This window comes from Capra hircus, chromosome 11, assembly GCF_001704415.2.
Source record: "Capra hircus breed San Clemente chromosome 11, ASM170441v1, whole genome shotgun sequence".
Classification (NCBI taxonomy): domain Eukaryota; kingdom Metazoa; phylum Chordata; class Mammalia; order Artiodactyla; family Bovidae; genus Capra; species Capra hircus.
This window is the reverse complement of record NC_030818.1, coordinates 85,743,722-85,756,811: the sequence shown is the minus strand read 5'-3', so window position 1 is coordinate 85,756,811 and position 13,090 is coordinate 85,743,722. Positions and strand designations below refer to the sequence as shown.

The 13,090-nt window shown below is 50.1% G+C and overlaps 1 protein-coding gene across 2 annotated transcripts in view; it reads left to right on the top strand.

Annotated features, from left to right (window-relative positions):
* LPIN1 (lipin 1) overlaps positions 1–13,090 on the top strand; it is a 127,664-nt gene that overhangs the window by 43,623 nt on the left and 70,951 nt on the right. The gene's annotated exons all lie outside the window — the stretch shown is intronic.

The window sequence follows — 13,090 nt, the reverse complement described above, 5'->3', positions numbered from 1 at the left end:
CCAACGGAGAGCTTCGCTAGAACCAGGTCATCCTCTTTGGAGGGCAGAGGGAGGTGGGGCAGCTAATTCAATCCAGGCATCAGAGAATCAGGTGGAAGCATGCTGAACCCAACTGCCCACCTCTGCACAGACCCCGACTCCTCTGCGGGCTGTTCTGGTGGGACCACGAAGCTGAGCCCAGATTTCTCAACCCAGTCACACAAAAGATCCAACTGTTCACTCTGGATCTGTCTCCACAGCCCTGCTCCTAGTGGGGATCCAGTGGGGAGCCCCCAGGCTCCAGGCACAGAGGAGCCCCTCTGCAGAGGCCTGTCCTTTCGCCATGGGTCCCTTTTATCATGATCGCAGATCCACCAACGTCCATCCTTCAGATGGTTTGGAATCTACAGGCAAATATGATCCTGTCCTCTCTTTAGGTCACTATTTCTCCATCTCTCGTTCCCCCCACTGGGTTTTCTTTTGCAATTTAAGCAGCTTTGGTCATTATTCTTAGAGAGTGGTTTGGCCTCGCCTTTCATGCTAGCTCATTCCTTCCAGACCATCATTATATCTCTCAAGCACGGAGGCCAGCACCAAATGTGGTTTTCTGAGTGTGGTGTGACCTTCAGAGAAAACCAGGGACAATGACTTCCTTTCTTTTGGGCTGTCAGTCATCTAGCTACCTATGCAGCCAAATATCCCAGGGTAGGGGGAAATGTGAACCTTCGGGGTCTTCTTCTCCTGAGGCTTGCAGAGGGGCACACAGGCTGAAATCTCATGGCCATGAATATGCTGACTTCACATCTCAATAGCAAAGAGTAAACTTTAAATATGAGACTCCCAAGAAACAAGTTAATATTTTCTTAGCCTCTAAAGTTTGGTAAGGCTAGGTTGACAAGATCTGGAGAGACTACAGAAGAGCCTTGTATTTGGTTCAGATGATTTGCAGAAAGTTTAGATACACTGCCTCAAACAGCATTCTCTTATACACGACAGAACATGGTAGACTTACACGTGATTACCCAGAGGTGCTGGGTTGCATAGTGACCAGTGCACAGAGCAGTGTACAAATTCCATGCAGTTACTAGAACCTACTTCCCAGAATTTTGACAGCAGAACATGCTTTTTAGGTCTCTACGGTGTTAGTCACTCAATCGTGTTCAAGTCTTTGCGACTCTATGGACTGTAGCCCACCAGGCTCCTCTGTCCATGGAGTTCTCCAGGCAAGAATACTGGAGTGGGTTAACCACAAATCTACCCAAGTTACTCTGAGCTAGAGATGAAAGGAAGCATTCTCTTCCTTGTAAAAGTTGGTCTTACAGATGCAACTTATCCATCAAGATTCAAAAGCACCGTCCAAAGACAATGTGGGAGGGGGTAAGCAGGGTGTTACATCTGGAAGACCACCTCTGGTTCTAACTGTGGATTTTCCTGAAGAATGAGAGGGCCTATGGTTTGTGAGCCAGTATTTCCAGGTTTGTGAACCAGTATTTCCCAGTTTTGCCTTCTACTCCGATGTTTAACATTTGCTGGTAGGCAAGCTGGTAGGCTTCCCTTGTAGCTCAGTCGGTAAAGAATCTGCCTGCAATGCAGGAGACCCGGGTGCGATTCCTGGTTGGGAAGATCCCCTGGAGAAGGAAATGGCAACCCACTCCAGTGTTCTTGCCTTGAGAATCCCATGGACAGAGGAACCTAAAGGGCTATAGTCCATGGGGTCGCCAAGAGTCAGACACGACTTAGCGACTAAACCACCACATTCTGGTCATGCCTAAGGAAATTGCTTATGAGAAATCAACCCCACTGTAATCCTAGGTATCGATGCAAAGACTACGCCAACAGGGGCACAAGGTGGTTGGTCCTTGATATTCAGCTGAAAGCTTGGGTTCACAGGGTCACACATGAGCAAAGACTTCTGATGCTTATCTAGCAGTGTTGTCATATTTTAAAGGATTCCATTCTAACTGTACAATAACTTTCTAGTTTATCACCATTTAAAAACTAGTTTTTAGTTTATTGGATAATAGGCAAACAGTTGTATCCTGTAATCACTCATCATTTTTGTCTATCACTTAGGCATTTCAGAGGGTTCCTATATAGCCTAAACTTTTTAGAATTGATGCTTTTTCTGCAACAAGGTCTATGACTAGAAATCTCTTACTAGAATACTTTACATGTGCGTGCTAAATTGCTTCAGTTGTGTCTGCCTCTTTGCGACCCTATGGACCGTAGCCTGCCAGTCTCCCCCATCCATGGGATTCTCCAGGCAAGAATAACTGGAATGGGTTGCCTGTGCTCTTCCAGGGGATCTTCCTAATCCAGGGATCAAACCTGTGTCTCTTATGTTTCCTGCATTGGCAGGTGGGTTCTTTATCACTAGTGCCACCTGGGAAGCCCAGTATACTTTATAAATAACACCAAATTTTTGTGCTCTTTTGGATAAGGTAATTCCTCCCTTAATGTTTTTTTCTCACTTAGTTGGAATGAATTAGAAATGAATTGAAAGTCCCTTCTAGTTAGCTTTCTGTGAACTTAGAATTCAGCCAGGCAAAATCCGATGTCATGGGAAAATTTGGTCATGTTCTGCTCCAAGCTTTCGATCATCCCTAGTGTCTATCAGGTCTGCTCTGGACCAGTGCCAGCCTCTGACCAGCTCCAATCAGTTGGCTTACTGAGCGCTCTCTGTCTTCTCTGACATCATAACTCCAGTGGGGCCGTCACAATCCTGCCACCCAACAATGAGCTTTCCCTGGGGTCTTTGCAGAGGGTGCAGGTGGAAGGGCGATGGACAAGGAGAGAACATGGGAGGGGAGGAGGGGGGCTGAAGGGCACGATCAGGAGGAAAGAGAGAGAGGGGCCGAGATGGGGGTGGGGCGGCCGCCATGCCTGTGCTAACAGCAGCCGGTAAGCAGTGGCCTGGCCTGCTGGGAACCAGAATGCTGGGAGAAAGAGGAAGATTGACCTGGGGGCCAATGTTCCCATGAGCAGGGACCTCCACGTGAAGCTAACGGGAGTGGAACAGGGTCCTGACGACATGCCCTCCAAGAGGAGAAGACGAGGCTTTCTGCCAGCAGCGAAGGTAAAAGGCAGGAGGAAGGGTGAATGTGACCAGGTGCTAGTCGGCAGGCGACACGTCCCGCCGTCCCCCACGCTGCCTTCTCAGGCACAGAACCCACCAAAGAGTGGACCCAGTGCTGAGGTGTGGGGACGAGAGAGCCCTGTTATGACTCCTGGGGTCTCAGCTCTCCCCTCTGTGACCTTCTGCGGTTTGCTCTGGGCTGTTAAACCCAGGACTCCTCATCTGCTCTATGTCGCTAATCGCCTACTGGTAGAGTTCCTTGAAGAAGGGTAAACCATGGTGTGTGTTTGTAAAATTTGAATTTATACAAACAAATTTCCAATATTTTTGTCTCATTAACGTGGGGAAATGCAAAGGAAATGCCATCTAGATGTACGTGCGGGCCTGTGATACTGAGTGTATTTTCAGGGAGTTCTGCAAGTTGGCACCGAACAGAAACCTGCAGAGTCTAATTCCTGTTAGAAGGACAAGACAATAGGGACAGGAACTTCGATTCCCAAACCAGGACCCAAGCCAAGCCCACAGCGCCCCTGTAAAGTAGGTGACCTTTGCCTTTGCCCTCCAACCCCTCGGGGCTCCCTGCTTCTCCCCTTCCTGTAGGCCGCAGAGCAGAGGTGTCTTGAGACCCTCAGGGCAAGCTAGTCACGAACCACCATCAGCACACAAATATTTATGGGACATGCAGTTTCACTGGGATTTTAAGATAGTGAGTATTTTCTTGGTCTTGTTATGTTTCCAATTGGGACATCGTGGTAGCCAGGCACCTCCCCACAAAGTCAGCTTGTGTAGACAGATGCCCACACGAGGGCTCCAGCCCAGGGTGGGGGACAGGTGAACACAGCTCAACACAGCTCCTGAAGCACCGTTTCTGCCTGGGTCTCTTGCCCTTCTTTCATGATGATTGCGAAAGCAAATGAGAAAGTCCGTTTTTCTACCTCCAAGAAAAAAAGGTTTTCTATCTTCAGCTTCAGGGAAGTTCCAAGAGCTCACATTTCACAGCTTGGGGTGAAGACTTCACAGCCTGCAGAGGCACTGCCCACACCCCTCCAGGAGCCTGGGAGGATCGGCAATGTTATCACTGGAGCCATGTGGGTCCCTGAACTCAAAAGCTGAGGCATTTGGAAACTTGATGTCCCTTCATCCATTTTCCATGGCAACCAGTGCCTGATCATCACTTGACCTCAGAACTGGATATCCAGGCCGTGGCAGAAGCCGGCTACTTCCGCTATCTCCTGCCGCCTGGCCCACACGTCCTGCACGGCCGGCCCACCCTGGCCAGATTCACTTCCATAAGATGGAGGTTTCATAACATTTCCTTCCCTGCTTGTAACCTGTTCACAGGTTCTCCAGGGCCTTCAGTTTAAAGCACCATTTGAGGTGTCATGTGAGGCACCATTTTTCTTTTTGCAGGAGGCAAATTCTCACTCTAACCATAATTCTAAATTATTTACTTTCACGTTAGATATTTCATTAATCAAGAAGAACTGAGCTAATTATTCTGTGTTTTTTGATGGTTAACATCAAGGTCTGGGAAAAACTGAGGGCAGGAGGCAAGGGTATTGTCTTGCCTTTTCCTTTGCCTCCTAATTTTTTCTTGAAAGCTGGACATCTCAGTAGAACCATAGAAACACAAGCTGTTCTTATCTCCAGGAATGGACCCACTTTTCCTCGCGGCAGGCCCTTAGCGTGGGGGTGTGAGTTAACCTGGGTAGAAGCTGGGCAGGCTTTGAAGTTCCTTGCTGCTCTGGTTGCCCTCAGTGCGCTGAACCCTTCACATTCCCGTGGGCACACCTTGTGTTTCGGGGTGCCAGTGGGTTTACTTCCCTGCCTCTTTAGCTTTAGATCTTTCCTTTGCACTGGACCTCAGAGAGGGTCCCTTTGCCTGTTAAGTTTCCTCTCCCTGGTGTTCATGTGACCCTCCTGTTGTTGCTGTGAGCTCGGCAGTGTGCGGTGGCGGAGGGAGACCTTCTCTGTTGCTTTTGACTAAGTTCTAGAGGGAGCAACTTCCTGTCCTTGGTTCTCTGGGGTCAAGTTGCCTTGGTCCTTCTGTCTCTGAGCTGCAGATAGAATAGCAACCACAATTTTTAAATAGTAATGAGTGTCCAGGATGTTTCTCAATATCGGCAATAACTTTGATGTGCATGAAGATATTTGTGATTTGTTGGTGGTGGTGACGGTGTCGGTTACCAGGTACTGTGGATCCTGTTGTGTTTTGTTGCCAACATTCACAATTGAAGAACACTCTGCTGCATTGGATTTAGAAGGTAGTGAAGATATGACTGTTTCCACATTGAGTGCCCAGATTTTTTGTTATGGATCCTTGGGTCTTTGGGACTCCTAACCAGCATGTTTGGTGAGACAACTCGCAGATTGAGGGAGAGATGACAGTAACACAACTTGGCCTGAGACCAGACTATAGTTAACCTTAGTCACGTGACACTTGCAAGCTTCCCAGCCGGGGCGGGGAAGGCCCGCATCCCGAGGACAGCCAGGCTGCTGGGACACACCATGAAGAACAAATCTCCTCCAAGCCCAGAGAACCTCTCCACAAAGGAAGATGAGAAAAGAGTTTGATTTCTGAATAAGCATTAAACCAGGCCAGCCAGTAGGGACTGCAGAGACATGAAGGATCTCACTCCTGCGTCTCGTCAGGCTGGTTACATGTTCTCAAGTTAAATGAAAGTAGTCCTCAGTAAGAGGACTTGACAGGACTGTTTGTCACACACAGCTCGCCTGGTAATGGAGCGGCCATCTGTGTTAGCTTATTGCCTTTATCCAAAGGAATAACAAAACCTCTGGTACCTTTACGGCAAGAGCTAGTTTTGCATCGTGGATTGAGGCATGACATCTGTCAAAATTAGGTACCTGCCCTCCCAGAGAGGCTGGGAGACAGGGGTACAAACTTCCTGTTCTCATTTCCAAGAGGTGGCTGCCAGGTTCTTCGAACATTTGAGTCCTACAGGTGCCCAGAGGCTTATCTAGATCTTTTAAAAAAGATTTACTTGCATCTCAGAGGGGCAGAGAAAGAATATATAAGAAGGGTTGCACAGTAAAAGCTCTAAGAAAAGGTGGGGAGGAGCAGGAGGATCTTCCCCTTAATGCATCGGGGAAGGTGGAATACTTTCCTTGGTTTGTCTTGACTGTCACACTGAAGAGGAGCCAAGGAACCACACCTCTGTACTTCCTTCCGCAAGAGGGAAGGGGTGAGGCCAGAGAGAGAAGCCAGAGGTGAGTGAGGCAGAGTGCCTGTGGACGCCAAAGGAGGTGGATATGGATGTTCCTTGTAGGTGCGCGTTGTTACATTCAGGTGTGATGTTACTGCTTTGGGCTAAGCAAAAACTGAATTTAACTCTCCTAAGCACAAAGGAGCATGTGCTTTAATTCAGGAAATTGACTTTAACTCTCCAGAGTGGTTAATCCCCTTCCTGGACTACCAGTTCAGCCAGTCATTCATTCATTTCACACATCTTCTGAGACCACCTGTGGACCCAGCATGCACTGGACACTGCGGAAGAGAGAAGTGTATGAATTCATTCTTGCATCCAAACTGGGGAGGTGACCCCCCCATTTGAGGCACTGAGCTCCTCATTCCCCGTTGCCTTCCCAGGGGTTTTTCCATCTGCTTGTCCTCTGCCTGAAATGCCTCCTCCCACCTACTTTCCCTGTGTTAGGCGTCTTTCCCATCCTGAAGGCCCAAACCTGATAACTGCATTCTTTATCAGGCTCCTAAGTGTTCATAATAACAATAATAGCAATTGTCATTACTAACATAAAACTCACCAGAGTGAACTATCTACGTTGTGTTAGACATTGCACTGATATAGTACAATGCACTAAACACTTGAGATAAGCCCAGCTGCCCTGTGAATCAGATGTTTCACCCCAAGTCAGTAGAAAAGGAAACTGAGGGTCAGAAAGGTCAAACATCCCTTCCCCAGGTCACATAATTAGCAAGAGGTAAGGCGGGGATCAGAGTGCAGCGTGGAGCCCCTTACCCTGGGGTCTTCTGTCAGGCTTGATCTTGTCTTCTCTGTTCCTCCTCCCTCAGTGCTTCCTGACAGCAAGTGTTGGATATTTGACAGACTAGAGAGGCCTGGAAGAAAGGCTCCGTGTCTCATCACGGCGCTGTTCTCTGCAACGTGGAGCTCTGTGTCTGGGGTACACTAGGTGCTGGAAAAGGGGGTGGGAGCAGCACTGGGAGGCTCTAGACAGGGACAGACCAGCAAAGGTGGTCATTCCTAGGATGTTGGTCACCTAAGACTTTGGATTGTAGGTTGAGAAGATGAGCTGAATCAATACGGTTTCTCTGTTGACATTTTGGAGTTAGGGGAACTGAGGTAGGTGGTCATGGGAAGGAAAGAGCTGCCTGGGGAGCCATGTGTGGCCAGACTGATGAAGGAGGGATTCCGGGAGGAAGCAGTTGGGAGAAGGGAAGGGGCGGAGTTAAGGAAGCAGAAGGAGAGTGAGAGACGGAAATCTGCCGCAGTTCAAGGCCCACTTCTGGAATCCCGGGCTCCTCTCAGTGTATCATGCTACACACGCACACACACACACACACACACACTAACTCTACTTTGAGTTGGTTTATATGGACATTAAAAGAAATATACATTTTATGTCGACCCTTGGAACAGGGCACTGGTAGAGAGGGTGTGCTTTGAGAGAGGGGGCAGCTGGCCAGGGTACAGGATGAAGGGAAGCGGACTCTTAGAACACTGGTTTTCAAATGTGACTGGGACAGTGGAATTTCATGGGGAGAAGGCAATGGCACCCTGCTCCAGTACTCTTGCCTGGAAAATCCCATGGACAGAGGAGCCTAGTAGGCTGCAGTCCATGGGGTCGCTACAAGTCGGATACGACTGAGTGACTTCACTTTCACTTTTCACTTTCATGCATTGGAGAAGGAAATGGCAACCCATTCCAGTGTTCTTGCCTGGAGAATCCCAGGGACAGGGGAGCGTGGTGGGCTGCCGTCTATGGGGTTGCACAGCGTCAGACACGACTGAAGTGACTTAGCAGCAGCAGCTCTGTGATATGCCTATGCCTGTGTCCTGCCCCCAGAGACTGTGGTTAATTGCTGTCAATGCTTGTCTGGGTATAGAGAGTTTTAACAGTTCTCTAGGTGATTCTACGATGTGACAAGTTTTCTTGGTAAACACTGCTTTGTTGTTGTTGCTTAGTTACTAAGTCGGGTCTGACTCTTTTGGGACCTCTTGGACTGTAGCCAGCCAGTCTCCTCTGTCCATGGGATTTCCCAGGCAAGAATACTGGAGTAGATGGCCATTTCTTTATCCAGGGGATCTTTGCCACCCAGGGATCGAGTCTGAGTCTCCTGCAACCGCCGGCAGATTCTTTACCACTGAGTCACCAGCAAAGACTTGGCGTCCTCAGAGTATAGAGTGACTTTCCTCAACCAAGCACAGGTTCTAGGTCAACAATTAAAGACGTTGTGGTTAGACTCCAGGCAACAAGCAGACGCCAATGTGAATGGCTATTGACAAGCAGCACATAAATGCTGCATGTTAACACATATTATAAGTTGTTGGCAAATCCAGTCCTCTTCTGCTTTCCTAATTGCTTAGAGCTGACAAAGGCTTATATGAGTTAGCATCATAGATTTTATCTCAACTGGGTGCAAAGATCTATCAGCTGAAAACTGTTAACACCTGAGCAGTGACCCTGTGGTTGGCCCTGAGCCCACAGCGCTGTAACAGGTTGTGTAGCATCTTCTTGTAGGAACCTGATTTTATTCTGGAGCCAGCTTCCCTAGCTGAGGTCAGAGGATGGATCACTATGCTTAGCTTTGGGTCCAGGTTTCTGGTGAGGCTCCACCTTCATTACCTCATCTTTAAACCTAATTACCTCTGCATCCCAATTACCATCAATATGGGAGTTATGGCTTCAAAACATAAATTTGCGGGGATATAAACTTTTTAGTCCAGGGCTTTTAGGGTGATACTAGTGGTAAAGAACCTGCCTGCTAATGCAGGAACCTTAGAGTTGTGGGTTCAATCCCTGGGTTGGGAAGATCCCCTGGAGGAGGGCATGGCAACATACTCTAGTATTCTTGCCTGAAGAATCTTATGGACAGAGGAGCCTGGAGGGCTCCAGTCCACAGGGTTGCAAAGTCAGACACAACCAAAGTGATTTAGCATGCATGCAAACATTTAGTCCATAGCAGATGCATTTTTCAGTTGAATTCCAAATGTATTTTCTTCTCGGGTAGATTCATCTAGTGTACACAAATATGGGCTTCCCTTATGGCTCAGCAGGTAAAGAATCCACCTACAGTACAGGAGATGCAGGAGACACAGGTTCGATCCCTGGGTCGGGGAGATGCCCTGGAGAAGGAAATGGCAACCCATTCCAGTCTGCTTTGCCTGAAAAATCCCATGGACAGAGGAACCTGGAAGGCTACAGTCCATGGGATTGCAGATAGTTGGACATGACTGAGCATGCACACACACACGAATATGGCCTTGCCAATCAATGATTCAAACACCTGTGGCCAGTCATGGTCCCACGTTCCCTAAGTGGCTTCATTCCTGCTACCTCATCTCTCCTCTTCCCTTCTCCTCCCACCTTCCCCATCATCCAGCAGAATCCTGGTCTGCTGTACTCTTGTCTATGGTGATTGGCAGGTGCTCATGCCGGACCAAACAGAATTCTAATTCTGGGTCTGGCACATCAACCTATTCACTACAAGGCTGGGGAAAAGATGGGGCAGGATGAAGGCTATGAAGTGAAGCTTAGACAGTTGGTGTATGTGAAGTGTACACCAAAGGACCCGCCTTCCCAGGGGTGGGGGCTGCTTCCTAGAAGCCTAGGTCCTACAGGCTTGGCAGTGGATCAGAAAGAGAGAACAATATAGTTTTCTAGCAAAACCACTTTTCTTGTCCTTGTCTGGTTCATCAGGAGTCTTCCCCATTTGGCCATGGGAGAAAAGCTGTCCCAGCCCCTTCCATCACCAGGATGCAGGCTGGGAGCCACTGCCAGGGCAGTCAGGGGACTGAGGGTGCTCACCCCATCATTGTGTGTGTGTGTTTCCTCCTTCAGTCTCTGAATGGCCCACCCCACTTTGCACAGGCTAGCCTTCTTTCTTTGTCTGCTCCTCCACACCGGGATAAAGTGGGCCGACTCCTCCGGACATGAGCAGGTCAAATCCTATAGCCATGTACAACTGTTCAGGTCATGGTGGCACTGATTAGGGTAACAGTTTATATTTGTATTTTTGCCGCTGACTCACCTTACTGGCCCCAACAAAATACTCAACTGAGGACAGATGCCATGACTGGCCTGGTCCCCAATGGAGCCCCCCATGGGGTCTGGCCCAGGGCAGGTGCTCAATGCAGGGGTGTGGGGATGAAGGCAGGGCCAGGGGATGATGGATGGGGGATGGGTGGTGGCAGTGTGGACCCACTGGTCGAGAGGGTGGAGGGGCAACAGTGCAGGCCCCTCAGGGGAGCAGTATCTCTCTCTGCCCTGAACCTGGGGCTTTCCTTGCTTCCCAGCTGTACTGTGTGCCAGGACCCATGAATCCTGGACTCTGCCCAGCACAGCCCAAGGGGAGGGTCCACGATGCTGTCTAACTACTGTATCTGTTAGGGCGACTTCACTTTCACTTTTCACTTTTATGCATTGGAGAAGGCAATGGCAACCCTCTCCAGTGTTCTTGCCTGGAGAATCCCAGGGATGGGGGAGCCTGGTGGGCTGCCATCTATGGGGTCACACAGAGTCAGACATGACTGAATTGACTTAGCAGCAGCAGCAGCAGGGTGAATTAGGCCAACTGCCAGCCATTTCCTTGTCTCCCTGTGACTTTTTTTTTTTTTTTGCCTTCAGGGATGCCTTTGCCCTCATCTGTGACCCTCACCCTAATTTGGGGGTGTGCCCTGTGTGCTTTAGTTCCAAGCATTTCCCTCCCAACCCCCGGTGTACCCTTCTTCCTCCTCTTCCTTCTCCAGTTGAACCCAGCACCCCTCATTCCTGCCTCTTCCCTTCAGGAACTTACTGTGGTTAGCCCTCCCATGGGCACCTGGGGGACCCATTCCATCTCTGGTAGATTCCAGGCTGCTCTGTCCCCTGCCCTCCGAGGGGTGGGGGGAAACGAGGCTGCACCAGGTGGTCCCTGGTTCCCATCTGATTCTTGAGGCCTCACGCAAGGGAGCCCTGAAGTCATGAGGCCTCTAGCCCAGCACTGGCCAGGAAGATTCCCTCTTACTAGGAGCCCAAGTCAGGTGCCAGAGATAATGTGCAGCCCTCCAGGGGAAATAATCCATTCTCTTTCTCTCTGCCCCAGGCATTTACAGAGCTCACCCGCTGATGTGACTGTCAGGAGATCAGTCAATTGCACACCTACTTGGATTGTTTCATGAGAATCCAGTGAAGAGGGGAGTGCCTTCACCCCTCCTGTCTCCCCCTCCCACTTGCAGAGCCCTTTCAATTGTGTAGGTAGTTAATCTGGAAATCTTAGGAATTCTCAGGGTTGCTATTGTCTGTAGATAGAAGGAGGGAGGTTTTCAGCTAGAACCAGGCAGCTTGTATCATTCTTGAGGTTTTTATATGCGGAGAAAAGTTCTGACAGTGGAGGAGTCATAATTGTGTAGCCTTACACAGCATCAGGCTTCTCTAGGCTGTCCCTCCCAGGAGGAAGGGCAGCAGCCTGCCCAGTCTTGAGACTGGGCAAGTGGGCCACTGCCTGTATCACAGCTGGGCTGAGAACTGAACAGATCCTTCTGGGATTCGCCGGTCTTTCACGTACGCGTGCGTGCGAAGTCTCTTCAGTCGTATCGGAGTCTGTGCGACCCCATGGACTGTAGCCCTACCGGCTCCTCTGTCCGCGGGGATTCTCCAGGGGAGAATACTGGAGTGGGTAGCCGTTCCCTCCTCCAGGGGATCTTCCCCACCCAAGGATGGAAGCCGAGTCTCCTGCAGTGGCAGGTAGGTTCTTTACCACTAGCCCCGCCTGGGAAGCCTTCATGTATAAGGTTCTAGAATTGGCTCAGCCGGTAGAGAATCTGCCTGCCAGTGCGGGAGACCTGGGTTTGATCCCTGAGTTGGGAAGATCCCCAGAAGGGAAAGGCTACCCACTCCAGTATTCTGACCTGGAGTACCCCGTGAACTGCATAGTCCGCGGGGTAGCAAAGAGTTGGACACGACTGAGCCACTTTCACTTTCAAGTTAGTGAAAGGGCTTAGAGTGTTTCACATGATGGCTATTTCCATCCTCAAAGTGGACCTGTGTGTTGAGCATCTGCCTCCCATTTTTCAGATGGTGAAACTGAGTCTTAGTCTCCAGGAGGCTTGTGTCACTTGGCCCGGGCATCACTCCTCCCTCCTTCCTCCTCCAGAGCTTGGAGCGAGTCTACTCATCCCTGCGGGTTCCTTCTTCTCACCTGCTGCTGCTGCTAAGTCGCTTCAGTCGTGTCCGACTCCATAGACGGCAGCCCACCAGGCTCCCCTGTCCCTGGGATTCTCCAGGCAAGAACACTGGAGTGGGTTGCCATTGCCTTCTCCAATGCATGAAAGTGAAAAGTGAAAGTGAAGTCGCTCAGTCGTGTCTGACTCTTCGCGACCCCGTGGACTGCAGCCCACCAGTCCATGGGATTTTCCAGGCAAGAGTACTGGAGTGGGGTGCCATCGCCTTCTCCTCATCTGAGCTGGGCAGAAAGCAGCAGGTCCCGGGATTGGCTCAGGGAATCACCTCAGCTCTCCGGGCTGAGTCACAGCTGGGTGATTGCAGACCACAGGGCAGGGGCCCTCTTGGAGGCGGGGCCGGGACTCCCGACCGGCAACATCAGCCGGGCAAGCGCTCCGGGCAGGCGCTCCGGGGAATCCAACTCCGCTTGTACTGAAATGTGTGTTTTAGTGTTTTCTTACTGCTTGTTGGGGGAAAAAAAATTCTCCCTGCAAAAGTCTGGCCTTGTTTAGTTGTTCTGACAGTAATAGGGAGAGCAGGGAAAGATAGCAGACGACCCCCCTACTTCTACCTGGAGCCAGCGGAACTTTGCCAGCGAGCACCAGAAACCCTTCCCGA